Genomic DNA, 25,000 nt, shown 5'->3' with positions numbered 1-25,000 from the left:
TATATATATATATATATATTTTTTCCTGGACAATCTGGTTTTGGGATAGTATCTGTGAGACAGGTAGCAACAGCTACATATACTTTAGCCTTGTGATTCTGACTTTGAGGGTCCAGGGAAACATAAAACAAGAGAAAAAAGGGGGAATTTCATATGAGCATAAGGCTCTTACTACTGAAGGGAAATATTATGTAAACACGTGGGTAAACTTACAGGCGTATATTTACATAAAGAACATTTGTAAGGGAACGAGAAATGCAATTAAGTTATTGATCCTGAGGGGGATTCCTACGGGATGAATGAAACTTGGGGATTCCAGACACAGTCCGAGAAGATTCCACGCTATAGGGTCCCTCTGAAATGAGAAATACACAAATTATACGCCAGTAATGGAAACAGACAAAAGGACAAGGAATTCAATGCTGCACAGAGGGTGGCAATGGGCTTTGATGAGTTAATAATGGCTTAGCACTGAGAGCCAACACTCGAATAGCACAGGTGGAATTGAACAAAAGATTCTGTGATTACTGGCACTCAAATTAAGTAAATTTTATGAGGAAAAAGCGTGACTAAATGGACGTCTTTACAGAGCACTTTACTGTATGGGAGAAGTGGTTCCAGCGAAGAAGTCGGCCCGTGGATGACTCCCAATTCACAAGGGCGAAGGCATTGATCTTCCCTGTGGTAGGATGTAGGGGCACTGACGGTGTGGGCAACATGTGGGTGACTTCACGCAGTGCCAGGTAATAAAGTGGGTTATGGATCAGGCCAACAGCGAAGGGAACACGTGGTTGGCGGTCAAAGTGCACGAAGGTAAAGTATACTTTGAGAGGCTACGTGGTTAGATGGAGAAGTGGTGAGCTAAGGGCGTCGTCGAGCCAGGGGCATGGTGGTGAGTGTATTCGTTGTCTTTATGCCATGTTGTACAGCGAGAGTCTGAGAGCGAGCCCTTGTCTCTTTGTCCCTTTTATGCCCTCTCCTATGGACAGGGGGCACATTCTCCGATAGGGAGTTGAGTCATTTTCAGCTGTTGTCCACGGCTGGGGCGGGGTGGGGGCCCATTGCCTGGAAAGAATCGGCCAGACAGATTCACTTTTGCCACGAATAAGGAATTATCTACTTAAAGGGAGTGGCGTACAATCGTTTTAATCCCTTGTATTCTGACCGTGCTGACCCATTGTCCAGCTCAGGCTGATAGATAGGTAGGCACGCATTTCGATAGATCGGCAGACAGGAAACGAAAAAGGGAGCAATTTGTTAGCGAATTCTTGCTAATTATAATAGCTCCTTTTTTAAGATGATGTACAGACCTTCATTCGGGTGTGAACATCGATTCAAGCAAGAAATGAGCGGAAAGTGCTTTACGTTACTCTACATTCTGCCTTGCTATGAACTTTACTTCCAAAGGATTTATGAAACTCTGCTGCATTGCTGTTGATGACATACTGGAACAAATTACTCTAACAGGACAGAAGGTAATTTTCAACACTTGCAGAAGTAATTACTGTGCATTTGGCTACAAAGTGATAAATTTATAAAGTTACTCAATCAATGTGAGTTAATTAGGATTATAAGGCCATGGTATATGAGGCTGTTGCAAACAAATGAAAAGAAAGGTTGATGTTAAAGAGTTAGAATACATGGTTACTTAATTCTAGATATCCCCTAAATGCTTGCCGTTAGTTTGCCTTTTAAGCAGCGTTGAAAATGAAATACACTTGGGTTTAATTGACATCGTGATTTCCGTTGTTTGGTAGACCCGTGCCAGCCTTGGCACCAAATCTCATGACACTCTTATAACACTCATAATAAGCACCTGAAAAGGGTGTAATCAAAGGGAAGTAAAATTATTTCAGTTTAAGGCTTATTTAATCATTTTAAGGGTTCGCCATTTTTACTCTACGGTGGGGATTTTACGTTAGACTTTTAAGATAAGCAAGCAAAGGAAAGACTGGGAAGCGGGGAGGGGGGGGGGGGGGAGTTGGAATGAAGTTCCCAATATTACAAGAAGGCAAGGGGACATGCCCCCGCCTTCTGGATAGCGGGCCACACGCCTTGTATTACAAAGGTGGCATTGACTTTATAGGTGCCTTGTACACTCATCTAAGTGCATGATGTATAAAAAAAATAACAAAAGAATAAACGGCAGACACAAATTAAACATAAATTGTTGTAACTAGATGTTGATCAAAATATGCTAAAATTATATTCCTTAGCCTATAGTCAACAGCTAGGATTATTCTTGGCCCATGATGGCCACAAAGATAACCAGACGGCACGACCCCTCTGGCAGGATCTTTTTGCCAGAATCTGCAATAATGGCACTGTGCCAAGTTGGCACCTGTGTAATAACAACTAATGGCGATGGCATATCGCACTTTTAAATGCATCATGCTGCGGTCGGCATGAATGGGGAGTCGTAGAGCTTATAGTGTTGGCATATCTGTCATGGCACTCTGCATGAGCAGAAGTGATCCAGGTAAAATGAGGGCCGGGGTAAGGCATAGAATAAATGTGATGGATAATCAAAAGGAAGGAAGGGAAGTGTTTGAGGAAGAGAGAGAGAGAGAGAGAGAAAGAGAGAGAGAGAGAGAGAGAGAGAGAGAGAGAGAGAGACCTGAGAGAGAGAGAGAAGAGAGCAGGTAAAGGACCTTTCTCTGGATAGAGGTGCCAAAAATCTTCATCAGATAAAAATGATGGCACCATGCCAGGTTGGCACGGGTGCCAGGAGAGCTTGGGAGCTCTCTTGAAGCTACCTGGAATAATCAACGCCCGTGGTATTTTTCCCTCAGACCCTTCCGACCTTGATGGTTTGTCTTGGCTGGGGGATCGGTGGAACCAAGCCCGGGGAGGGTATGGGAGTGCTACCTGTGTCGGTTTCCTTGACAGCTGATGAAAGGGCCTTCTTTGCAAGCTCTATCACGATCCGTTGCAGTTCCTTGAGTTCATCAGCCATTTGAAACACGGTAGAATCATTACTCAAAAATGTCTGCGGAGGACTGAGGCAGAGGGGAAGCGGTCGGGGGAGGCGGGGTTGCGTGAGGGGCTCCCAGGTAGGAATGACCGGCTCAGGCACGGGTTGCAAGGCCGCACCTTTAGATGAGCTTCCGCTGTGGTCGGCTGGATCCATCTCCCTTACCGGCACTGGTAGCGGAGCCAAGCTGGGAGAAGAGAGGGGGTCCTTATTGGGATCTCTTGAATGGAGATTGGGGGCGTCATCTGACACTGGCACTAAGGCATTTTGGCACTATTATTTGCTTTGGAATTTGCTCATCGTCTGTTACGGACGGAGCTTGGCATGAGACATGCAAGTGGCACTGGCAGAGATTTGGAATCGATTTTGGAATCTCCTGGGGCGAGATCTGATTGGTGCCCTGGCACTGGCATTGATTGTGGTAACTTAAATGGGGACTGGAAGTCCTGTCCCAGGAGGATGTCATAATCTCCAGGAAGATAGCTTGCTACTACAAGGTTGCAAATTTTAGATTTGTGAGATCTTGTGACCCTCAATTGGACAGTAGGGAGTATCATTTTAAATTTATTGATACCCTCAATTGTGACGAGTTTGCATCCTGTTAATGATAGCTCCACAGGGAACTGTCTTTCATATGAGGAGAAAATTTGTGCAAGAGTCGTCAAATGCCTTGACCTGGTAAAACTGAGGGAGCTACCTTCGAGGAGGTGACATATATGGGACCCTCGGATGGAGGGCCTGGGACTTGGGCTTTGTAACTGCCAAAGCTGGCAGGAGTACTGGACTTGTTATTTCTGGGTATATTGCCCAACAGGAGAGTGGCCATAAACCTTGCATGCCGTGCAAAACGTTTGGCTGAAATCTCTGCCCTTCCATGGAGGCTTTTCCAACTTATTAGTTGGTTTCTGGGAGAAAAAGGCTCTGCTGGTTTATTTCAGCATTGCTCTTTGGAATGCTCAATCTTCCCACAGAACCCGCATACGACGGGTTTCTGTGATTGCCCATTTTTCGGCGGTTCAACGGAGGGGCACCTGAAAGGCAGGTGGGTGGACTAATTCTGCGCTGCAGGGAGCTCTCCTTAAATGAGAATCCAGGAGTCTGGCGATGCGACAGCATTAAAACCAACGTCGTAGGCTCCTTCTCCCCTAATAATGGTGGCGAGGGCAGGAGGTGCGTAGAGCAAGAAATGCTCTATTTTCATTTGCTCTATGAGTCAGCAAGGGTCTTGACTCTCTCGGACTCAACCACTTCGCAATGAGTGCGCTCTGACTGGTAGGCCCAATCTTTTCCTTTTGGCTGACTTCCTTGACTTACCCTCTCCAGCGCCTCCTTCAGCATTCAAAGGTTTATCTCGTATGCCTTGGTACATGGTTTGGCGCGACGTCCCAGTCCTCTTGGTCGGCCACAGGTAGGATGTTGTGAAATTCTCTCTTGTATCAATCAGTGCCTTCCACTGAGGAATTTAGCATACTAGAGAGAGTCGGCAGGGGAGAAAACATTCCAGGACCTTACATATGGCTTGTCTGCCATATTCCGGTTCAGCTTTGGTCAGCCTAATACACTGGGCATAAACAAATGGGCCATATGATATATCATCCCCGAGGGGGAGGAGTGCCACGTTTTTAGCATCTGGAGTTCATGGGCGCACTTCTTTCTCATTCTCTACTCTTTTCTGCAGAGAGTCTCTCTAGTGCTTCTTTTGGATAGTGGCAGAGCTTTTATTTTGTATGTTAGTATGTTCAACTCTCCGCCGCCAAAGAAGAATTAGAGGAATTTATTTCTGGTGATAGAAATTCATTTCTCGTCATAATGTCGTTCGGATTCCATTTTATAAGCTGTAGGTCCCATTGCTAGGTAACCAGGGTTCTTAGCCACGTAAAAACTAAGTCTAATATTCGGGCCAGCCCTAGGGAGAGCTGTTAACCAGCTCCGTGGTCTATACTAAACTAAGATATACTTAATTTTTCTCTCTTCTATATAGCCTCCCTTTCTAATCTCACTGCCACTCTTTCATATCTTCTCTCGAACCACATTATGACGAAATGCTCTCTGTGATGTGACATTCTCTCGGTGAGACGTAATCATTCATGGTCTGGATAATCTACCCGATAATACGCGTCTTACATACAATTAGCGAATGAAATATAGCTAAAAGTGTTATGAACTATCGGTGATTAGCTTAATATCAGATTAGAGTGATAAACCGTCTAATAAGTTGTTTACGAGTGAATTAATAAATTCTGAAAAATCATGGAGGAGTCAACCAATAGTGGCAAAGGTGGAGAAATCTTGCATGCATAGGAGATATTCAATATGATGAATTGGCAGGAAGGGAACTTGGTTGCTGATCGTGGAGATAAATTGCAACATCGACCAAAAGATGTGAAATCTTCACAGACATATTGAAAGGATACGATCCTTCAAACTGGAGCAAATCTGTAGAAAATATAATGAAAATAATAGAAGGGATACCAATGAAAGTTCAAGTTATCAAAAGACTTATAAAGAAAATCTGGGAAAATCAACACATTCCATCAAAGAAAATAAGTACGGTGGAATTAGTGAATATATTGATTGATGCAATAGGCAAACGGATGCCTAAAGCATGTAAACTATGTAGAGTGTGGTATAGCATTGTAAATCCACAAACCTGATTAGGAAATGCTATGCTTGCCATTTTTCTTTCACACCCTTCATGTGCTGAAGTTGAGCAAAATAGAAATAAGGACACAAAAATATTTTGCTCAACATGTCTAGTATGGATAGACAAGGTCATTAAATCAAGACTTAATGTACAGATTGTGGAGGATGAAGAAGATGAAGAGGATGAAGAAGAGGAAGAAGAGGAAAATAGAAAAGAAGAAAATAAGACTGAAGAGAGGGAAAAGATTAATGAAAACAAAGAACAGGATAATAGTATGGATGCAGAGAAACTCATAGATTCTACATATGAGGCAATACAGCAACATACTTATGAAGAAATAAATTATGACATGATAAATCAAAATAAAATCCCAAAGAGGTTGTACCTGATCTCCCATACTGATGGGAAAGAACAAGAAAAAAAAAAAAAAAGAAAGACACAGTATGCACCCTTTTGAAAAGAGGGAATTGCAGGTTTGGTGAAAGATGTTATTACAAACATCCCAAGATATGTCACAATTATGAGATCTATGGCAAATGTGCATATCTAGATGGCTATGAAGAGGAATGCAGCGATCTACATCCAAAAATATGTAGAAAATGGAAAGAAGGAAATGGATGTAGGTTTAATAAGAAATGTAGGTACATGCATCCTGTAGCCATGAAAACCAAAATCAAAATCAAATACATATAAAAATCAAGGTAAAAATGAAACAAATAAAGAAAAGAACAAAGATCATGTGATGAAGGCAAAAATAAAGCCAACAACACATTATGAAATGTCAGCACCACGATATGAGCCATCAGCACCTAGATATAGCACAAGGAACAAGCAATGTATCTATGATGCTAAGGGATGGTGCAGATATGGAGATAAGTGCAGGTTTATGCACAAAATGAATAAATATGAAGCTGGAAGAACAAATATAATGGAAAAGTTGGATTTTTAATGTACAAATTTCTGAAATGAAAAAGATCAACATATCAGAACAGGAAAGAGACATGGGAAAATCCTTATTATTACCCATATTAGATAATGGAGATAATACGCAAACCATCATAGTGATGAACGCGCAGGGTTTAGTTTTAGTAACTCAAAAGAAAGATAGAGTTCTTAGAAGAACTAACCCAAAATGAAAAAATAGAAATATTGAATATAAGTGAAACCTGGTATTCCCAAGAGACTGGTAATGATGACCAGATAAAGGGTTTCCAAACTTATAGATCAGATAGAAAAATAGAAATCAAGGGGGAACCGCGATATATGGGAGAGATGCCAATCAAGGAAAAATCTGTGAGAAATATAGTAACACAGAATGTGAATTAATAGCGGTAGAATTTGAATCTGAAAAATTAGTGAACATTGTAATATATAGACCCCTAATACTAAAGAGTTTGACATAATAATTGAAAAATTGGATGAAATATGTAGAAATCACAAGGACTGGACTATACTCCTAACTGGAGACTTTAACTTTCCTTTTGTAGAATGGAAAGAACGAATAGAGACTGTGGTTGTATTTATACATATAAAAAGAGAGCAATAGTAGTGCAGAAGATAAGAGGCAATTTGAAAGCTACTAGATATGCTACTAGAACATAACATTCAGCAAATAAATCACCTACCAACAAGAAAGGATAATATTTTTAGATCTAGTATTTGTGAATGAGGTGAACTATGTTAAAGAAATAATAGTATATAACACGAGTATTTCAAGACCATAATGTCATAGAACTAACAGTCCGTTCCAGAACATACGAAAACAGAGAAAAGCAAGAAACGAAAAATGGGAAGGATATGGAAAATACAATTTCTATAGTAAGAATATAAATTGGTCAAAAATAAATGAAGAATTAAACAAAAAGAATGGGAAAATATATTTGTAAGTGATGATATACAGGTAAATACCAATATATTATATAAAATATTAGAGAAATAGTGGAAAAATATATACCGAAGAAAAAAGTAATCATCAATCACGAATTCCAAGAGACAGAAGGATCTTGTTCCAGAAAATTAGAAAGTGGAAAAAAGCTCTTGCAAAAGAAAAGAATGCATGGAAAGTGATGGAACTAAAAAGTAAGATAGAAAATGCAGAACAAAAAGATTATACAATCAAAAGAAAATGAAAAACAGAACCTAGAAGAAATGACACTACAAAATATCAAGCAAAACCCTAAAATTTTTTATTCATATGCAAAAATGATGAATAAAATAAGAGTAAAATAGGCCCTCTAAGAATTGAAGGGCGATTAACGAATGAAAAAGGAAATATGTAACATATTAGCAGAAAGATATAAGAGTGAATTTACACCTAGAATTGAAAATGAAGATAATGATACAGAAATAAGAGATGAAAATACTGAATATTTATCAGATATAGATATTACAGAAGCCAATATTGTGCAGGCTATTAATGAAATTAAAAATGGATCAGCAGCCAAGGACCAGATGGAGTACCTGTCATATTGTTAAAGAAAGTGGTTCATTCAATCGCAAAGCCGCCAGCAATATTATTAAGACAAAGTATAGATACAGGCAAGATTTATGATGAGCATAAATTAGCATATATTACTCCCTACTTTCAAAAGTGGTTCAAGACTAGAGGCAAGTAATTATAGGCCTGTGAGTCTGACATCTCATATTATGAAAGTATATGAAAGGGTAATAAAAAAATATAATGAAACATTTAATGAAAAATAGATTGTTCAATATAGGACAACATGGTTTTGTACCTAAAAAAGTACAGAAACCCAACTGTTAGTCCACCATTGAAAGGCATATATAAAAATATGATAAATGAAAAGATACAGATGTGGTTTACCTAGACTTTGCAAAAGCTTTTGACAAGGTAGATCTATATATTAGAGAAAAAAAATTAGAAAACATAACATTGTTGACAAAGTAGGAAGATGGATAAAAGAATTTTTGCAAAACAGAAAACAGATAGTGATTGCAAACGATGAGAAAATCGGATGAAGCTACGGTAATATCCGTGTACCACAGGATCATTTGTTAGCTGCATTGCTGTTTGTGATTATGATTGCAGACATAGACAGTGTGTTAAGGACTCAGTAGTAAGAAGTTTCGCAGATGACACAAGAATAAGTAGAGAAATTGCTTGTGATGAAGATAGGAACTCGCTACAAAGAGACCTAAATAAAATATATAAATGGGCAGAGATAAATAGGATGGTATTTAACTCTGATAAATTTGAATCAATGAACTATGGTGATAAAGTAGGAATGCTATATGCATATAAAGGACCTAATAATGAGACAATCACAAACAAGGAAGCAGTTAAAGACCTTGGTGTGATGTTGAATAGGAATATGTTATGCAATGATCAAATAGCAATTCTATTGGCAAAATGCAAAGCAAAAATGGGAATGTTGTTCCAGCACTTCAAAACAAGAAAAAGAAACACATGATTATGCTTTATAAAACGTACGTACATAGTCCACTTGAATATTGCAATATAATATGGTACCCACACTACCAAAAGGATATTGCACAAATAGAGAGTGTACAAAGGTCATTTACAGCTAGAATAGAAGAAGTTAAGGACCTTGACTACTGGGAAAGACTAAAATTCTTAAATTTATATAGTCTTGAAAGGAGAAGAAAGCGTACATGGTAATTCAAGCATGGAAACAGATAGAAGGAATTACCGAAAATGTCATGGAACTAAAATTATCAAAAAGAGCAAGCAGAGGTAGATTAATAGTGCCCAAAACTATACCAGGAAAATTAAGTGGCACACAGGACATTAATCCACCACTGTCCAGCATCGATAATGCAGCGTCTATTCAATGCGCTACCAGCTCATCTGAGGAACTCATCCCAGGAGTGAGCGTAGATGTGTTTAAGAATAAGCTCGACAAATATCTAAGATGCATCCCAGACCATCAAGACTGGAAGATGCAAAATATACTGGAAGATGCGTTAGCAACTCTCTGAAGTAGACATCAAAGGCGCCTCACACTGAGGGACCTGGGGCAACCTTCTTCGAATTGTAAGGTCTGTAGGTCTCTGGTAAAGGTCTAGGGCCTCCCTTTCTAATCTCTTTGCCTACCTTTCCACCTCTTTTCTGATGCCTTTCTCTCGTCCATCCTCTCCTGTACCCAGTCTTTTAGTTCTTTCCTGGAAAGGAGAGTTCCTTCCAGAAAATTTTTGTAAGAAATTTAAAATCATCGCTCTGCTGAGATCTTCTCTCATTGTGCAGGTGGGGTCAACTCAAGCATTTCCATTTGTTTCTTTTCCTCAATAAAGGAATTATCCGGGTATCTAAATCATTTGTGTGAAATTTCTAACAGAGAGGCTGTTGGTGACTTTACAGTTGTGTATTTCAAAAACTCTTCTCCTTGGAATTCTTTGGTCTCCCCAAGGCACTGGCAAACATGTTTTCATTGTACAGGACAATGTGTTAGCAAATAAACATGGTCTCCCAAGGTACCGACAAAAATGGTTTTGATTGGGGACGATGATTGCAAATGATTGGTCTCCCTTTCCTCAAAACAGGTTTTGACTGGGGACATGATTAGGCAAATGATTGGTCTCTTCTTGTTTTGCAGATTTGAAAAAGGGGACAATGATATAGCAAATGATTGGTCTCCTGAGTTTAATGATGGGCTGATTGGGGACAATGATTAACAAATGATTGGTCTGTCAAGGTACCAACAAAGATCTTTTATTTGAGACCGGATTGGAAATATCTTGGCTTTTGGAGTTCCCATGCAGACAAGGTCTGATTAGCGAGAAGCGCAAGTTTTACATTTATGGAGTTTCAGGAGAACGTATTTTGTAAGCAAAGAATATTGATATGATGTGGCCCTGTGGTTCCAATGGTAGTGGGATAGACACATAAAATGTAAATAACCAAACAAAACTGGGCAAAAACAAAACAAAATACATTTCCTCTGGAATTCAGCCGAGTGAAACACAGGGAAAATTCAACAACCAATTCCTAGCAATGAAAATAAATGGCAGAGACAAGTGGCCAAGGCGTTATTTCCTTGGACACTAAATGGTGTCCCAGGATGTTGGTCAGTGACCTCCACCCTGAGAATGTTCATCAAAGAACTGATCCAGGGTTCCAGGACTATATGTAAACTATTTTACCTAGCATTTCACAAATGCAATTTATGGAAAAAGAAAAATTTTGGGAACCTAATCAATTTCATATTGCTACCACTCCAGTCTTTTGTCTATCTGGAGGATTTCCACGCTATACAGGAATTAGAGACCTGTACCTTACAGACACAGTTCGGCTCAGGTTGCTAGGTCACTGCTTATAACAGCTCGAATAGGGACACCCTTACTTCCTAATGATGTTCCGGGCATATTTTGCATCTTCCAGTCTTGATGGTCTTGGATGCATCTTAGATCCATTTGTCGAACAGTATTCTTTAAAACATCTACGATGAGTGTTTCCAAATGAGCTGGTACGCTGTTGAATAGGCCAATTATCAATGCTATTGCATGGTGCGATTAATGTCGCTGTCGCTTTTACATGATTTTCCTGGTATAGGTAGCTGACTAAATCTACCTGAAGACAGCAACTGCCGACAAAGCACAAGCTCGAACCGGCCTTACGGGACCATATCGTTTCCATGAAAGAGATCAAACACACCTTCTCCTTTAATGCCTTCAAATATCTGCACATATAAAAAAACAAAAGAATACGCTGTCACCCCTGCATGCGGTGAAATTAGAAAAAAAAAAAATGTATTGATGCCAATAACCACATACCTCCCTGACCGGGACTGGCTGGTTATTTGGAAGAAAATGCCAGTGGAAAGTCATGCAAGCGCGCAGGTGGGGCCATGCTGACCGTGCAGGCGCGTTCACCAGTCTTTTTCAAAAGAATGCTTTGAAAGTGAATGAGAAGGGTCAGTGATCAAAATTTGTAATTGCCGTCCATGTCCTTTACCTTGGAAACAAGGTTTATAAAGCATTTTAATGTTATGATGTTCTTGATTTATGTTTTTGATTTTCCAAAGGATTTTGAGTGTCAACATCATTTTCTGTGTCATATTTCAGTGCCTAATTTTTAAAATCATGGTTTTATTAATTTCGTTGTTGCAACGTTCCAATGCTTTTATTTTTGTTGTCGTTGTTCCTTATTCTGTGGAATAATATACTAACCTAAGTGTTGCATTTTCTGTAACCGAGACTCTTTTTTTGTTATTATTGTTTATCAGAATGTCTTGAGGAGGTGAATTGTTGCCATGATAAAGAAGGTTGTTAAAAATGTCACTGCTTTTATTATTGTTGTGTCTAAATTGACAAATTATTGTTTGTGGTGTTTCACTTCTTGCAGGAGCAACTTTGTACATTCGTACAGGATGAGGAATGAGATTAAAATCGAGATGACCACCATCATTTTTATGTTGATATAGTGTGGGATAAAAGATCTTTGAAAACTTTTATTTTTTTGGGTTGATCTGTTTCAGGAAAGGGTAAGGTTTGTTGGGGCGATTTTGTAGAAAAAATAGAGCTGATAAACAAATGAGAAACAAATAAATGAGTAAAAGATAAAAAATAATATACAATTTTTTTGTGTTGGTTGTCTGCGTGTTCCATTCACTTGTAATTTTGGTTTGTACACGCGTCAGCTGACCCCCATAGAGATAGTTAGTTAATTTTAATTGGTTAAGTCAGTTGAGGCGAGGCTCGTGGCGGGATCCTGGTGTGGAGGAGCTGCATTGTCTTTGCTATGACACAAAGGACTTGGGGAGGGAGGGCTATCTCCTTCTCAGTCTTCGTGAAACTTCCCGGAAAACTGATGCAGTTGTAGGACGCCATTACAGGGCAGATCAACTCATCTTCTCTCAGACAGAGGAAACTCTTCCCCCCAGAAACCCCCAAATGTTCGTTGGGATTTAGCATCACCTTACCTGGCACCGATGTACAAAGAGGCCTATAGGAGAAGTGCCCTCTTAATCGTGTCCAGTAGAGAAGAAATCGTGGGTTGTGAGTATTTTAAGCTGGGAAGATGCAAAAAAAGACGTCCCTTTGGGGCAGAGCGTTTGCCTGGTGGTTGGGAAAGAAAATAGTTTCCCTCTGCTGCATCCGGTTCCCCCTCAGCCTCTCTTATCTCGGTTTAATCAGTTTTTAGTTTGCTTAGATACTTGGGCCCTTGTGAAAGTTTAGATAATACAGATCATTGTTTTGAATTTACCCCTGTGTCTTATTTAAGCATGACAGCCAGTACTGCAAAGGAGAATGTTTTGTCAACCCCAAGAGTAATTATAATAATCCTATATATATATATATATATATATATATATATATATATATATATATATATATATATATATATATATATATATATATATATATATATATATATATATATATATATATATATGTTCATGCATATCATATATACTCATTGTTACACAACTAATCTCAAAATTCAAACATATACCTCACTTCAGCCAGATACCTGAACTCACATAACATTAATTATTACGACTGAGTACTATAAAGGTAATTGATCCCTTAAGAAAAACTTATTTATTACTTGAAAAATCAAACTATGTCTATCAGAATATGTGTGAAGTATCAAAATTAAACTAGAAATATTCTAGAGTAGAAGGGCATCACTCCATCAAAAACTCTAACTGTTTCCCTGGTCTTAATTCACTTTAGCAAAACTAATAGAACAAAACATGTTTATCACTTTGCCTTATGCACACACAATAAATCCTATTCACTGGTGATCAATAAATGAAACAGTTTTTCTAAAAATGTTAAATACAAAAATTTATTTTTAAATTCAAAGTTTATAATTAGAATTCACAATTAATGAAATAAATCTTAAATTTATTACTTGAAAATAACACAACACTCAATTAATTCTTGAATTAAACTATAAACAAAACTAATTCACAAAAAATTTATCAGGAATTTAAATTAATAAAGCAAAATTTAAACTATAAAGAATTACTCAAGATTTGAAAAGAAAATCTTAAATGAAATATTAAATCAAATATGCAATGTTAAATTACCAAGAAACATTTAAAATATACGTAAAAAATGTTACATCACAAACATAAAAAAAATGAAAATATAAAGTATTGTAAATAAAAAACACACAAAAATACACACAAGATTTATCAATAATGATTTCACTTGGTCAAAATTTCCTAACTTATCATACCATGGTATTAATAAGTAAAATTCTCGTTACCTACACAGACTTATAAAACCTCTGTAAATCACTTGCTGCAGCTGCATTACCACAAAACACTTTTTACCAGGCACCGTTACAAACTAAATAACTTTACTAAATTCAGATCTCAAAAGTTAATGCTAATACGTGACCACAAAACACTACGTTAAAGTAATCTCTTTCTAAGAACGAGAGAGAGAGAGAGAGAACCAAACCGACTGGTCTCAGAAATCAGAATGAATCAAATTTTAGAATTCCAGTAACATCAACTGGTCTTACATGAATGTCATTAAAGCATTTTTAATTTTAGAATTCCAGTAATCATAAAACAATTACATGATGTCATTAAAACATTTTGGGTGCGAGATACAATGGAGAAGTTTCTAGAAGGAAAATGACGTCATCCCAGCAAAACGTTTTGAACGCAATCTTACAAAACATGGCGTACGTGACTCGAACAACGTATGTAACAACATGAAATCACTCGTCTTGAGCTCGTATGGGACGAATCGGCATTTGTTTTCCAAACCTGTCATCACTAACCCAAAACAAAGTGCTCTCTCTTATCTCAACTGACGACAATTGAAATGAAACAAGTCCTCCCTGGACACACACGTGTTCATATACTAAGCTTTTACCAAGAAAGATATTATTCATTCTAAACTACGTTACTATTAAAATTGTATTATCAATTCTAAATTATGCTATTAAGTTATTTAATCATTAGTTCTTTTGAGATCTGATGCCAAACTAAATATGACACTTCAACAATCATCATCATTACACATAACACATGAAAAAAAATAAATATGTCAAAATTATAGGAGGATATATGTATTACAAGGCAACATCATGAAAATATATATATATATATATATATATATATATATATATATATATATATATATATATATATATATATATATATATATATATATATATATATATATATATATATATATATATATATATATATATTATATATAATAGGATTCCCAATCCAGCAATACCATTGTCTTATATATATATATGCTAAAAATATAAGAGATAAACAATAAATAACGTCATAGTATCACATAAAATATATATATATATATATATATATAAATCTTCATATATATATCTTATATATATATGATAATTTTTATCAAGCTTTGATTTAATTTCATGCTATATATAATGGACCCGATTTTTATGAATCCCTATAATTTCATGGTGTATCTAATTTCCTTGGTGAAAAGATGGTCAGGGCAGAGATTGATAGTAATCACTGGAAGTAGAAGAGCTATTCGTGAATTTTGTTAGTAACTGGCAAACTCTGTAAAAATGTTTTCATCTAGGTCAGTTATTTTAAAAATGCATGCAAAATTTTATTCATGTAAATATAGTTATCTTAATCCACTGATTTTTAATAGAAAAGTCATTTTTACTTTATTGTCGTCGCTTTAAACATTTTTATTTACTTTTAACTAAATTTTTGTGATGTTCAAATGATATTAATAAAAACAAACAGATAAAAACCCAACTAATAAACCCAAAATAGAACATCCTCATGATCACCTAAAACACATTAACAGAAAACAGCATAAAAACAGGGAAAATATACAAATTATTAAAGAATCGCATCAAATTATAAGGAACAAATGATTGGCAATTTATTCCAGTAAATTCTTTTGATGTTCAAGCAATAAAAAAATTCTCAGGTTAAAAATCTATGTCAACATTCAAACTATAAATGTATTTTTTAAACAAAGAAATATATTAAGAATCTCCATGTAACAGCAGGTTAACAAAGTTAAAACCAGGGTTAATATATTTGACATTAACTGATTAGAAAGCATCCTGGATGCGACCTAAAGTTCAGTCAGACTCATCAAGAAATTTCTGTGAAACAAGTTAAAAGACGCCGAAGTTTCTTATGAGCATTTTTTTTTCTGTATAGTGTATAATGCTCATGGAATGAAACGCTCAATATCAAATCCGAAAACTTTCAGGAAACGGCCCGATGGTTTTAGCACTTTTTTGGTATTAATTTATATGGTGCCAGACGCACGTTCATGGCTATTTTTTAAAAAATTTAAAGTACTGAGGCTAGATGGCTGCAAAATTTTGTTTGATGATTGGAGGTGGGTGATCAACTTGCATATTTGCAGCCCCTTTAGTAGTTTACATTGCATTTTTAGCCAAGTCTAGATTAAGGGCGGACAGAAAAAGTGCGGACGGACTTTCAAATAACCATCTCAATACTAAACCTCGGCAGAAGACTAAAAATGATTTATCTAAATTTGTAGTATATGTTCTCCCCTCTGAAAAGAAAGCCAGTTAGTGTTAGAATTTTACTGATTTTTTTTATGTACAGGGTGTTTTATGTGTTAATAAAACAGCCTATAAAAAGTTGAGCTATTTTTTTAATTCTCTTCAAATTCAACTAATATGATTGGTGCATATATCTTTGGTATGTTTTCTGATCATCACCGAGAAGCAAATTTCATTAAGGTAACTAATGAATCATTAATGCGACTTCATCAAGTTGCACTAGTGACTTCCCCGCGTTCTGCATTATAGCCATTTTTCAGACAAAAAAAAAAATCTCTATGTTATTAACATTACTGGATTTGCTGAAAAGACATTTTATGTGTCGAGGGAAAAGACTGCTGCCCAGTAATGAAGTCATAAATATCACTATAAATGTAACATGTTAAATCCTCTTCATGCAGTTATTGCCTGGAAAGCATTTAATTTGGTTCGTTTGTCAATATAATGTTGCTTCATGATGGAATGTATTTTAAATAATCATAAAAAATGTGATCTGAGTTTAAAGAAGGAAGGCTCCAATAAAACTCTGGACACTATAAAAATTTCTTTTTAAATAATTTCAATTTATCTATGACTCTGTAAAGGGGTCATATATATTATAATAATTGCACAAAAATAGTTTATATATGAATTGATAGCCAGATTTACTTGTAATGATTGTAAGGAAGAAGTTTTCATAGTGTCTGGGATCAACTCAGTTATATCTCATTTAGTCACAGAAATATCTTAGTTTTTAGCCACCGTTTCTGCCTAATACATTCTTATGGATATAAATTCTATGCTGTTTTTGTTTACATATCATGATCGTATATAAATCTGGAGAAGTAGTTTATTCTGTTAAAAAGCATCTTTGCATCTTTTAAGATTTTCCATTGCATTTTTGTTTCCAATATAAACTTTGTCATGGTTTATAAGATGGGTTAATGCTGATTGTGAAATTTTGTATCCTTTCCAGCTTGGTATTTTCATAGTATAACTGCGACAAGGTTTACCCTTGATGTTATTGCTACTTTTATTACTACACAGTGATTCAAGTTCTGGTTTTCATACTGGCTGCGGTTATTTTACTGTATGTCTCGAGATATTTGAATCCCATCCATTTTCTAAATTTAAAGCTAAGTATGGTTTTCTAGTTTCTATATTTAAGTTTAGCTTTTAGAATACTGAAAAAGTATCAATATAATTCTACCAATAACTTAAAATGAAATAAAGAATTTAGAATTTATCGCAATATAAAGAGTGTGATAAAAAAAGTATTAAAAACAAAGACCTGCGTGTTCCATTAATGTCAAAATAATTTAGTGTCAAAATAATTTAGTCAGATGAGAGTCAAGAACATATTTCCACTCACTTACTTGTTCATAGTTAACTGTAAACATTACTACCTCTCTTTATAGCTCAGTGGTTGTTCCTGGATTCTTGGATTCTGTGTCATGGGATCTAGACTCAGTAGTGCCCGTCCATTTTCATCCGTCTAATATTAAAAATCTATTATTAAAGTGGATACATTTTATAAATAATCAAAACTTTGATGACATTAGAGTGGATATCCTATTAATATGCATCAGTTTTCACATTCATTGCAATCGTATATAAAATTATGTGATAAAAAAATGTCATAAAAAACTTTGTGTTCAATAAAATCCAACTATCATGGTCGAGGTACCCACAACGCTAATGCCGAGTAAGTATCGGCTCTCGGCGCTAAATATAGTCCTGGGCAATATCGCGTTAACTAATCCTCTCGGATAGCTCAGTGGTTATTCGGGATTAAGCTGGATGTATTTCCTCTTTCTCTTGAGGTTGTTAATACGCCCGTCCATTTAATACTTATAAATTCCCCTTGAAATAATTTCCCATCCTTTACCTGTTTTCAAATGCAGAAATGCGATATTGTTTATTTTGCATATTGATAATATCACGACATAAAAATCTAAAAAATTATCTGCCAGTTTAAAAAAATAAGATAATTATCATTTCTATGATTAATGCCAGGCTGATAACAAACTGAGATAAATATAGTAAGATAACTATAAGAAAGAATTGATAGCTAAGTGGTTTTCGTAGACAAATTTTAAGTTTAAAGCGGATCACTGTTCAGGTTTCATGGAGCATATTTATCACTATAAATAACAGTGATAATTTACAAATTCAGTATTACGTAATGGTTTAAGTGAATAATTTATGAATTATATAAATATGTGATAAAAAAATGTATAAATATATATATATATTCCATATATACCAATGATATATATATATATATTAATGCCGATATATATATAATATCCCACTCTATACATACACAATACACACACACACCAGACAATATATATATATATATATATATATATATATATATATATATTATATATATTTGCTCTAGGATGGAAGTGTTTCAGTTGAGACCAACCTTCCCATATCATATAAATTTTAACATACTTCCCCATCGAATATAACCAACAAAAGCCTATTTGTACCGAACGTGGCCCTTCACTCAAGACAGTGGGCTAACCACAAGGTATGCAATTTACTACTAAAAGAAATAAAAGCATGATCGATTTTTAATAATCATACCAATAGAGTTATTCAACATGCAATTGAATTTTTGTCCCTAACTGGTGATGTGAAGTCTCTTAGTTAGTGAGGTAAGAGAACTCTTTGTGCGCACACTTAGGATGGGTTGACATTCGAAAGGGATATTCCTTCTGGGTGAGCGAGGCTATTTTGAAGCCGAACTTTTTTTAACAGGAAGGTTGACCTGGTTTCTGTTTATTGGGATATTATATGCCATGATTGAATTTTTAGTTTTAGTATCATGATCTGTAGATAATAATAATAATAATAATAATAATAATAATAATAATAATAATAATAATAATAATATATTATTATTATTATTATTATTAAGCTATTAATATTATTCAATTTCAGTAATAGTAGTAGTAGTAGAAGTAGTAGTGCTAGTATAGTAGTAACAGTAGTAGTAGTAAGATAGGCTATTTTTGGTTGGCAGTGAAAACTGGAGGGCTCTTACTATTGGCTAGAAGCCGGTTATTTTATTATTATTAATTAATAATAATAATAATAATAATAATAATAATAATAATAATAATAATAATAATAATAATAATAATAATCATTCCGCTTCTAGCCAATATATAAGATCCCTCCGGTTTCGACCAAAAAATAGCCTAATAATAATAATAATAATAATAATAAATAATAATAATAATAATAATAATAATAATAATAATAATAATAATAATTTTCCAAGAACTTCACGAATATATATATTTTTTTGGTCATAATGTCACAATGAGCGAAACACAATAACATATTAGTCATTTCAGGAGAAATTTATTTTTCATTCAGATAACATTCTCATATGTCTTCCATGATATATTCTAGTTTAAACAATAATCAGTCACTTCTCTTGCTCAACACTGTTATAATCTGGCATTTACACATGATGTAAGTGTATAATACACTTAACTATGTAAAGATTTTTTTCCTTGTTTACTCTCAAGAGTTATAAACATTGAAGGCAGAAATGAAATATGTTGCGCAATTTCTTGAAATTATAATAAAACGTAATATAATTGGCTATATTTCTTATAAAAATAATTCCCCGAAGATTTATATCCAGAAATATCGTTCTACGTCCTCTTAAAATGTATTTCCATGATATATATATATAATTGTATGATATATGTAGTTTCTCTTGTTTTTAAATATAGTTCCATTCATTTTCTGTTACTTATATAATACTATTTTTGCATCTTATGAAAAATATAATATACTCTGGAATATACTTTAAAAATATAACCTTTTAGTTTTCTGTAAAGAAAACAATTGGCTGAAAGTCTGTTTTACTTTTTGATCTGTAAACTCTTTTTCTGTCATTCAGATCTTAAAATAAACTGAGGTTAAAGGGCTGCAAATTGGTATGTTGATCATCCACCCTCCAATCATCAAATACAAATGAAGGAACAAATCACGTGCAATTTTTGTTTTATTAAGATTAAAGTTAGCCGTAATCATTGCAAATGGCAACGATATGGGATAAGCCACCACCGGTTCGTGGTTAAATATTCATGGGTCCGCGGCTCATACTGCATTATCAGAGACTCAACCGAAAGATAACATCTATTTTCGGTGAGCTTGATTATACGTGCCCTGTACAGAAAACTCGATTGCGCCGACGAAACTCGGCGCATTTTTTTTTTATTTTTCCAATCGTTTTATTAACCCGTTATAAAATCTTAAACCGTGACAAAAATAAAACGAAAAATTTAATCTAAGTTTTTCGTAAATCGTTGTTGCATGCAAGACAAAGATTATCAATTTCTTCATTAATATCGATTCCTGATGAAATCAACCGGTCAAATATGATCTTTACCTCCCGTCGAAGGTGATATAAAATTAGTTAAAATAACCAGGAAATTTAATCGGGATCAAGTGAATTACCTTCCAGCAATGCCAAGGTTGCAATATGTTTACCCTGGACTGCCATGTTTCGATACTTTTCAGTCGTGAAATCATGCACTGCAAAGGGACAATGACCTGGGTCACCCCGGGAAAGGACGATAAAGTAAATCTAATATTTTTATTTGGGTTAGCATTCAAGAAGATTAAACATGATTGTCACGCCTTTAGGAAAAAAAAGCTGGTGGTGGTGTTGGTCTCCCGACAGCATGAAGGATCAACATTTCAAGATGGCAGTTCACGTTTTCCATTCTTAAAAGGATCTACTCCTACTCTATTACATTATTTAAAAGAAAATCTTTGAAGCTGAATATTTTCCCGTTCAGTACTGCAAGAGATAGATTAAGGTTTCCCCATGCAGTGGTGAGGAAAATTAATTCAGATTTGGTTTAATTTTGCCTTATTTTAATTCTTGAAATATGGATGAATGAATTAAATATTTACTTTTCCTTCTTTTGCCAGATGAGATGCCTGAGGTGAATTTCATAAATGATATTTCAATTCGATAAACAATAGTTTAGGTAATATAAATATATACATATATATTTATCATCATATATAATTTCATATTCGATTCGGCGCAAAAAAAAAAAAATATAAATAAAAAATAAAAATGATGCCGTTAACTTTATTGTGAGGGTTGAGCACACTTCTACTTTAGGACATCAATAATTAAAACTTTCATGTACGCATTACAAATTAAAACAAAAGTCAAATTGAGAATCAGTTACCCACCTATTTTCATCTATACCCCCAAGATCATATCGTGTACGAAAATGCCCTCTATGACATAATGGCTACTAAGATTAAATTAAAAGGATATGAACTCTCGTGAAAATATTTAGCAATCTTGGAAACACTCTTTATTAAATACTATAACAATTAATTCAACACCTCTGTCTTTTAAACCATGGATTCTCAGTGAGTTTAAGTCGACGGAAAGCAGGATTTTCAGGGTCTGATTTATTTTATACACCTTCCTGGTTGCGTTTACTCCTCCCTATACCTTTGTACTTTACTTTTATATTAAAAGTTGCTATACATGTATAAATTTTTTTTACTGAATTTTAGTGTGCTCAATTCTTATTTTAAAAATAGATAATTCAATTATTGTAAGATAAATATTTGATGGAACTTCGCAATGATATATTCTCGTGAATTAAAATAAAGTACCAAAAAAGTCATAATGGATGATCCCTTCACTAACAGACTTTTTTTTTAAATATCTCGATATTTTAATTATATATCTATTTATTGATATATATTATAATTTAATAAAAATTTATCGTTATTGTTGTTTATTTTCATTTTTGGCAAGATATGTATGTTTTCTTTTAATAAAATTACCTCTATAAAAAAAGTTATATATATAATAGAATACCTAATAGTTCATATTTTCCCCATATCAAGCTACATTTGATTCATATATAATTTGCCTCAAGCTTTGTCAATCCCTGTTTTTCATATTTACACATTCTCCGACATTCCTTATAATCTTAAATGAATATATATATTAGATATATTCTCATATAAATTATTTCATTTACTAATATGAAAATTCATTGTAGAGTTTCAATCAATAAACTTTGTATTGTTTTTTCTGATTATTTGCCAATAGATATTCTTATCTCTTTACCTTTCACAATAAAATGATATTATATTAATCTTGAAATGAATAAATGTCCCAAAAATACAACAGAGGTAAACTTATACTAAAAGTTTCAGTGTCTGAAAAAATAATAAAGTTGGTTTGTTTTTAATTTTCAACTCTGAAATATAGGGAATTCTGAACCTTTCTCATTTTCATATAACCAAAACAACAGATCTCTCTCTCTCTCTCTCTCTCTCTCTTCTCTCTCTCTCTCTCTCTCTCTCTATCTCTCTCCCTGTTAAGTCCTAGTTCAGCCATATATAAATATTAGGGTTAAGGTGGGAATGGGTGACATGAAAAAATAACATGGTAAAAGTACAGATATCAGTTTTAATCCATAGTTGTCAAGGTCCTTCTGAGATGAATAGTAACACTCCCAATGCCTTTAAATCCAAGAGCACCCTCATTTGAATGGAGGTTGAGAGGGAGTGAAATCCTAAATAAAAACGATATGGGCACAGTCGACCAATCCTTTAGAACTATTCTCAAACAACAAGAAAGTGAGCTCCGGAATAGGTTGAGAAGGAAATCCCGAGTCAAAATACTGGGCAATGCAATAGAAGCAACTATCTTAAAGCCTCTTCGAGCGGATAGAGCAAGAGAGAACGTTGAGAGTTTATCGGTTGTCAATCAGTTTTCCCGTTTGCGCAAAGGACTAAATCTTAAAGTATCAGTCATAATACAATTGGCAAAAAATAAATAATCATTTCTTAGGAAGAACTAGCATCTAAGCCAGCCAGGATTCCTGTCTGTGACTGTTGTTTTATTCATTATGATATCAAGGAGATTTTTTTTTTTTTTTTTATATAAAGTATTTTATCGACTAACTTTAATATTCCCATATTCCTATAAGACTTAGAATCGAGGTTAACCCATCTCCTTCGTGATGGTAAAGTGCTAATGTTTTAATTCGCTGACAAACATTTTTTTTTTAAACTCAGTTTTTATATAATTTATATTAAAACTTTTAGATTAAGTTTTCCCCTAAGACCCTCATCGAACTTCATTATTTTCTATTTGTTGCTTATATGTATAATGTATTCACATTTTATTAATTTATATTATATATATATGATATATATAAAATGTGCTTCTCTTTAATATTAGATTCAACCTAAGAGATGATATCTAAAAGATGTAATTTATATTAATGTAAACTAAGTTTTATAACTATCATAACTGCAAAAGTTACTAACAACACATTTGAAGGGGAGATGAGTGTTAATGATTCGGGTTTAAAAACCAAATAAGCATTCTCTAACTACAGAGACTTGATAATTTTCATATATAAATAACTAATTTATATATACATTATTTCATATATATATAAATAATATAGTTTCAATGTATATATATATATATATATATATATATATATATATATACATATATATATACATTTATATTTTATATATAAATATATATCTATATATATTATATATACACATACACATATATATATATATATATATATATAGCCTCACACACATATATACATATATATATATATATATATATATATCTATATATATATATAAATATATATGGTATATATATCAGACACTTGCTATCCGTGTAGACATCCCGGGATTATATATGTAATCAACCCGGATAGGTTTTGCTTAAAAAGCAAATGGATGTTACAGACTAAATACACACACAAAACAAAAGCCACTATTCTAAAAAACATAACAAACATCTCACACATCTCGAACTCTCGCCATACCAGCGCAATAACTTCTCGCTGCTGGGAAGAAAGGACGTTGGGTCAGGTATGATATATATATATACATATCTAAGCGTATAGGCAGGGCAGATCGAGACCACATATAAAGCCAAATCAAATATCCTGCAAAAGAAGGCATCGTGCTTACCATACAAAAATAGAATAAAAAAGCATAAAAGAAAAGAAGAAGATATATATATATATATATATATATATATATATATATGTATATATATATATATATATATATATATATACTATATATATATATATATATATATATATATATATATATATATATATATATATATATATATATATATATATATATATATATTTCCCTTTTATGTTCTGTGTTGTATGTTTGTATGGATTTTAGTCTTTCTCTTCTTACCTTGGTTTCTTTCAAGATGTCCTTTTTATGTTCTTGTTCTTTGTTGTATGTTTGTATGGATTTTAGTCTTTCTCTTCTTACCTTGGTTTCTTTCGAGGTATCCTTCAGATCGCTTTGCGGATGATGTGCTATCTTTGTATATTTATTATTTTTAAGTAATTGATATCTCTCAGAAAGGCGTATAGAGACGAGATCGGTAATTTCTTCACTTTAATTAGTACTTAGTATTATAAAGATCAGTACAAAATTATGTCTGCATTGTTTTTCTGCTGTGGTTTTCCTCCTTCGGAATCTTGTTGAAAGTCTGTGCGCTGTTTTTTCCTCAATCACTCGATGCAATGTCGCAAACACTGGGCTTATTATCGCTGCCGGCATCTTGCTCAATTTGTTGTGATAACAGTTCAAAATGTTTTGCTTCAGGACTTACTAAAGCGGTTTATTACACTCGATGTTCTTATTTAATCTGCTATTCCGCAACTTTTTGTTTGCTGGAGTGTTTTATTTCTTCAGATATAGTTGATCTTCATCGTAAAAATCTAAGTTCGTTTTGTAAATTTTGTTTCATAACCAAATAATTGCACTGATAATTTCATTAACGTTCGTTTGTTTGTCTTGCCTTCTGGATCCA

Source organism: Macrobrachium rosenbergii, chromosome 12, assembly GCF_040412425.1.
Source record: "Macrobrachium rosenbergii isolate ZJJX-2024 chromosome 12, ASM4041242v1, whole genome shotgun sequence".
NCBI lineage: Eukaryota > Metazoa > Arthropoda > Malacostraca > Decapoda > Palaemonidae > Macrobrachium > Macrobrachium rosenbergii.
Note: the sequence above shows the minus strand (reverse complement) of the source record.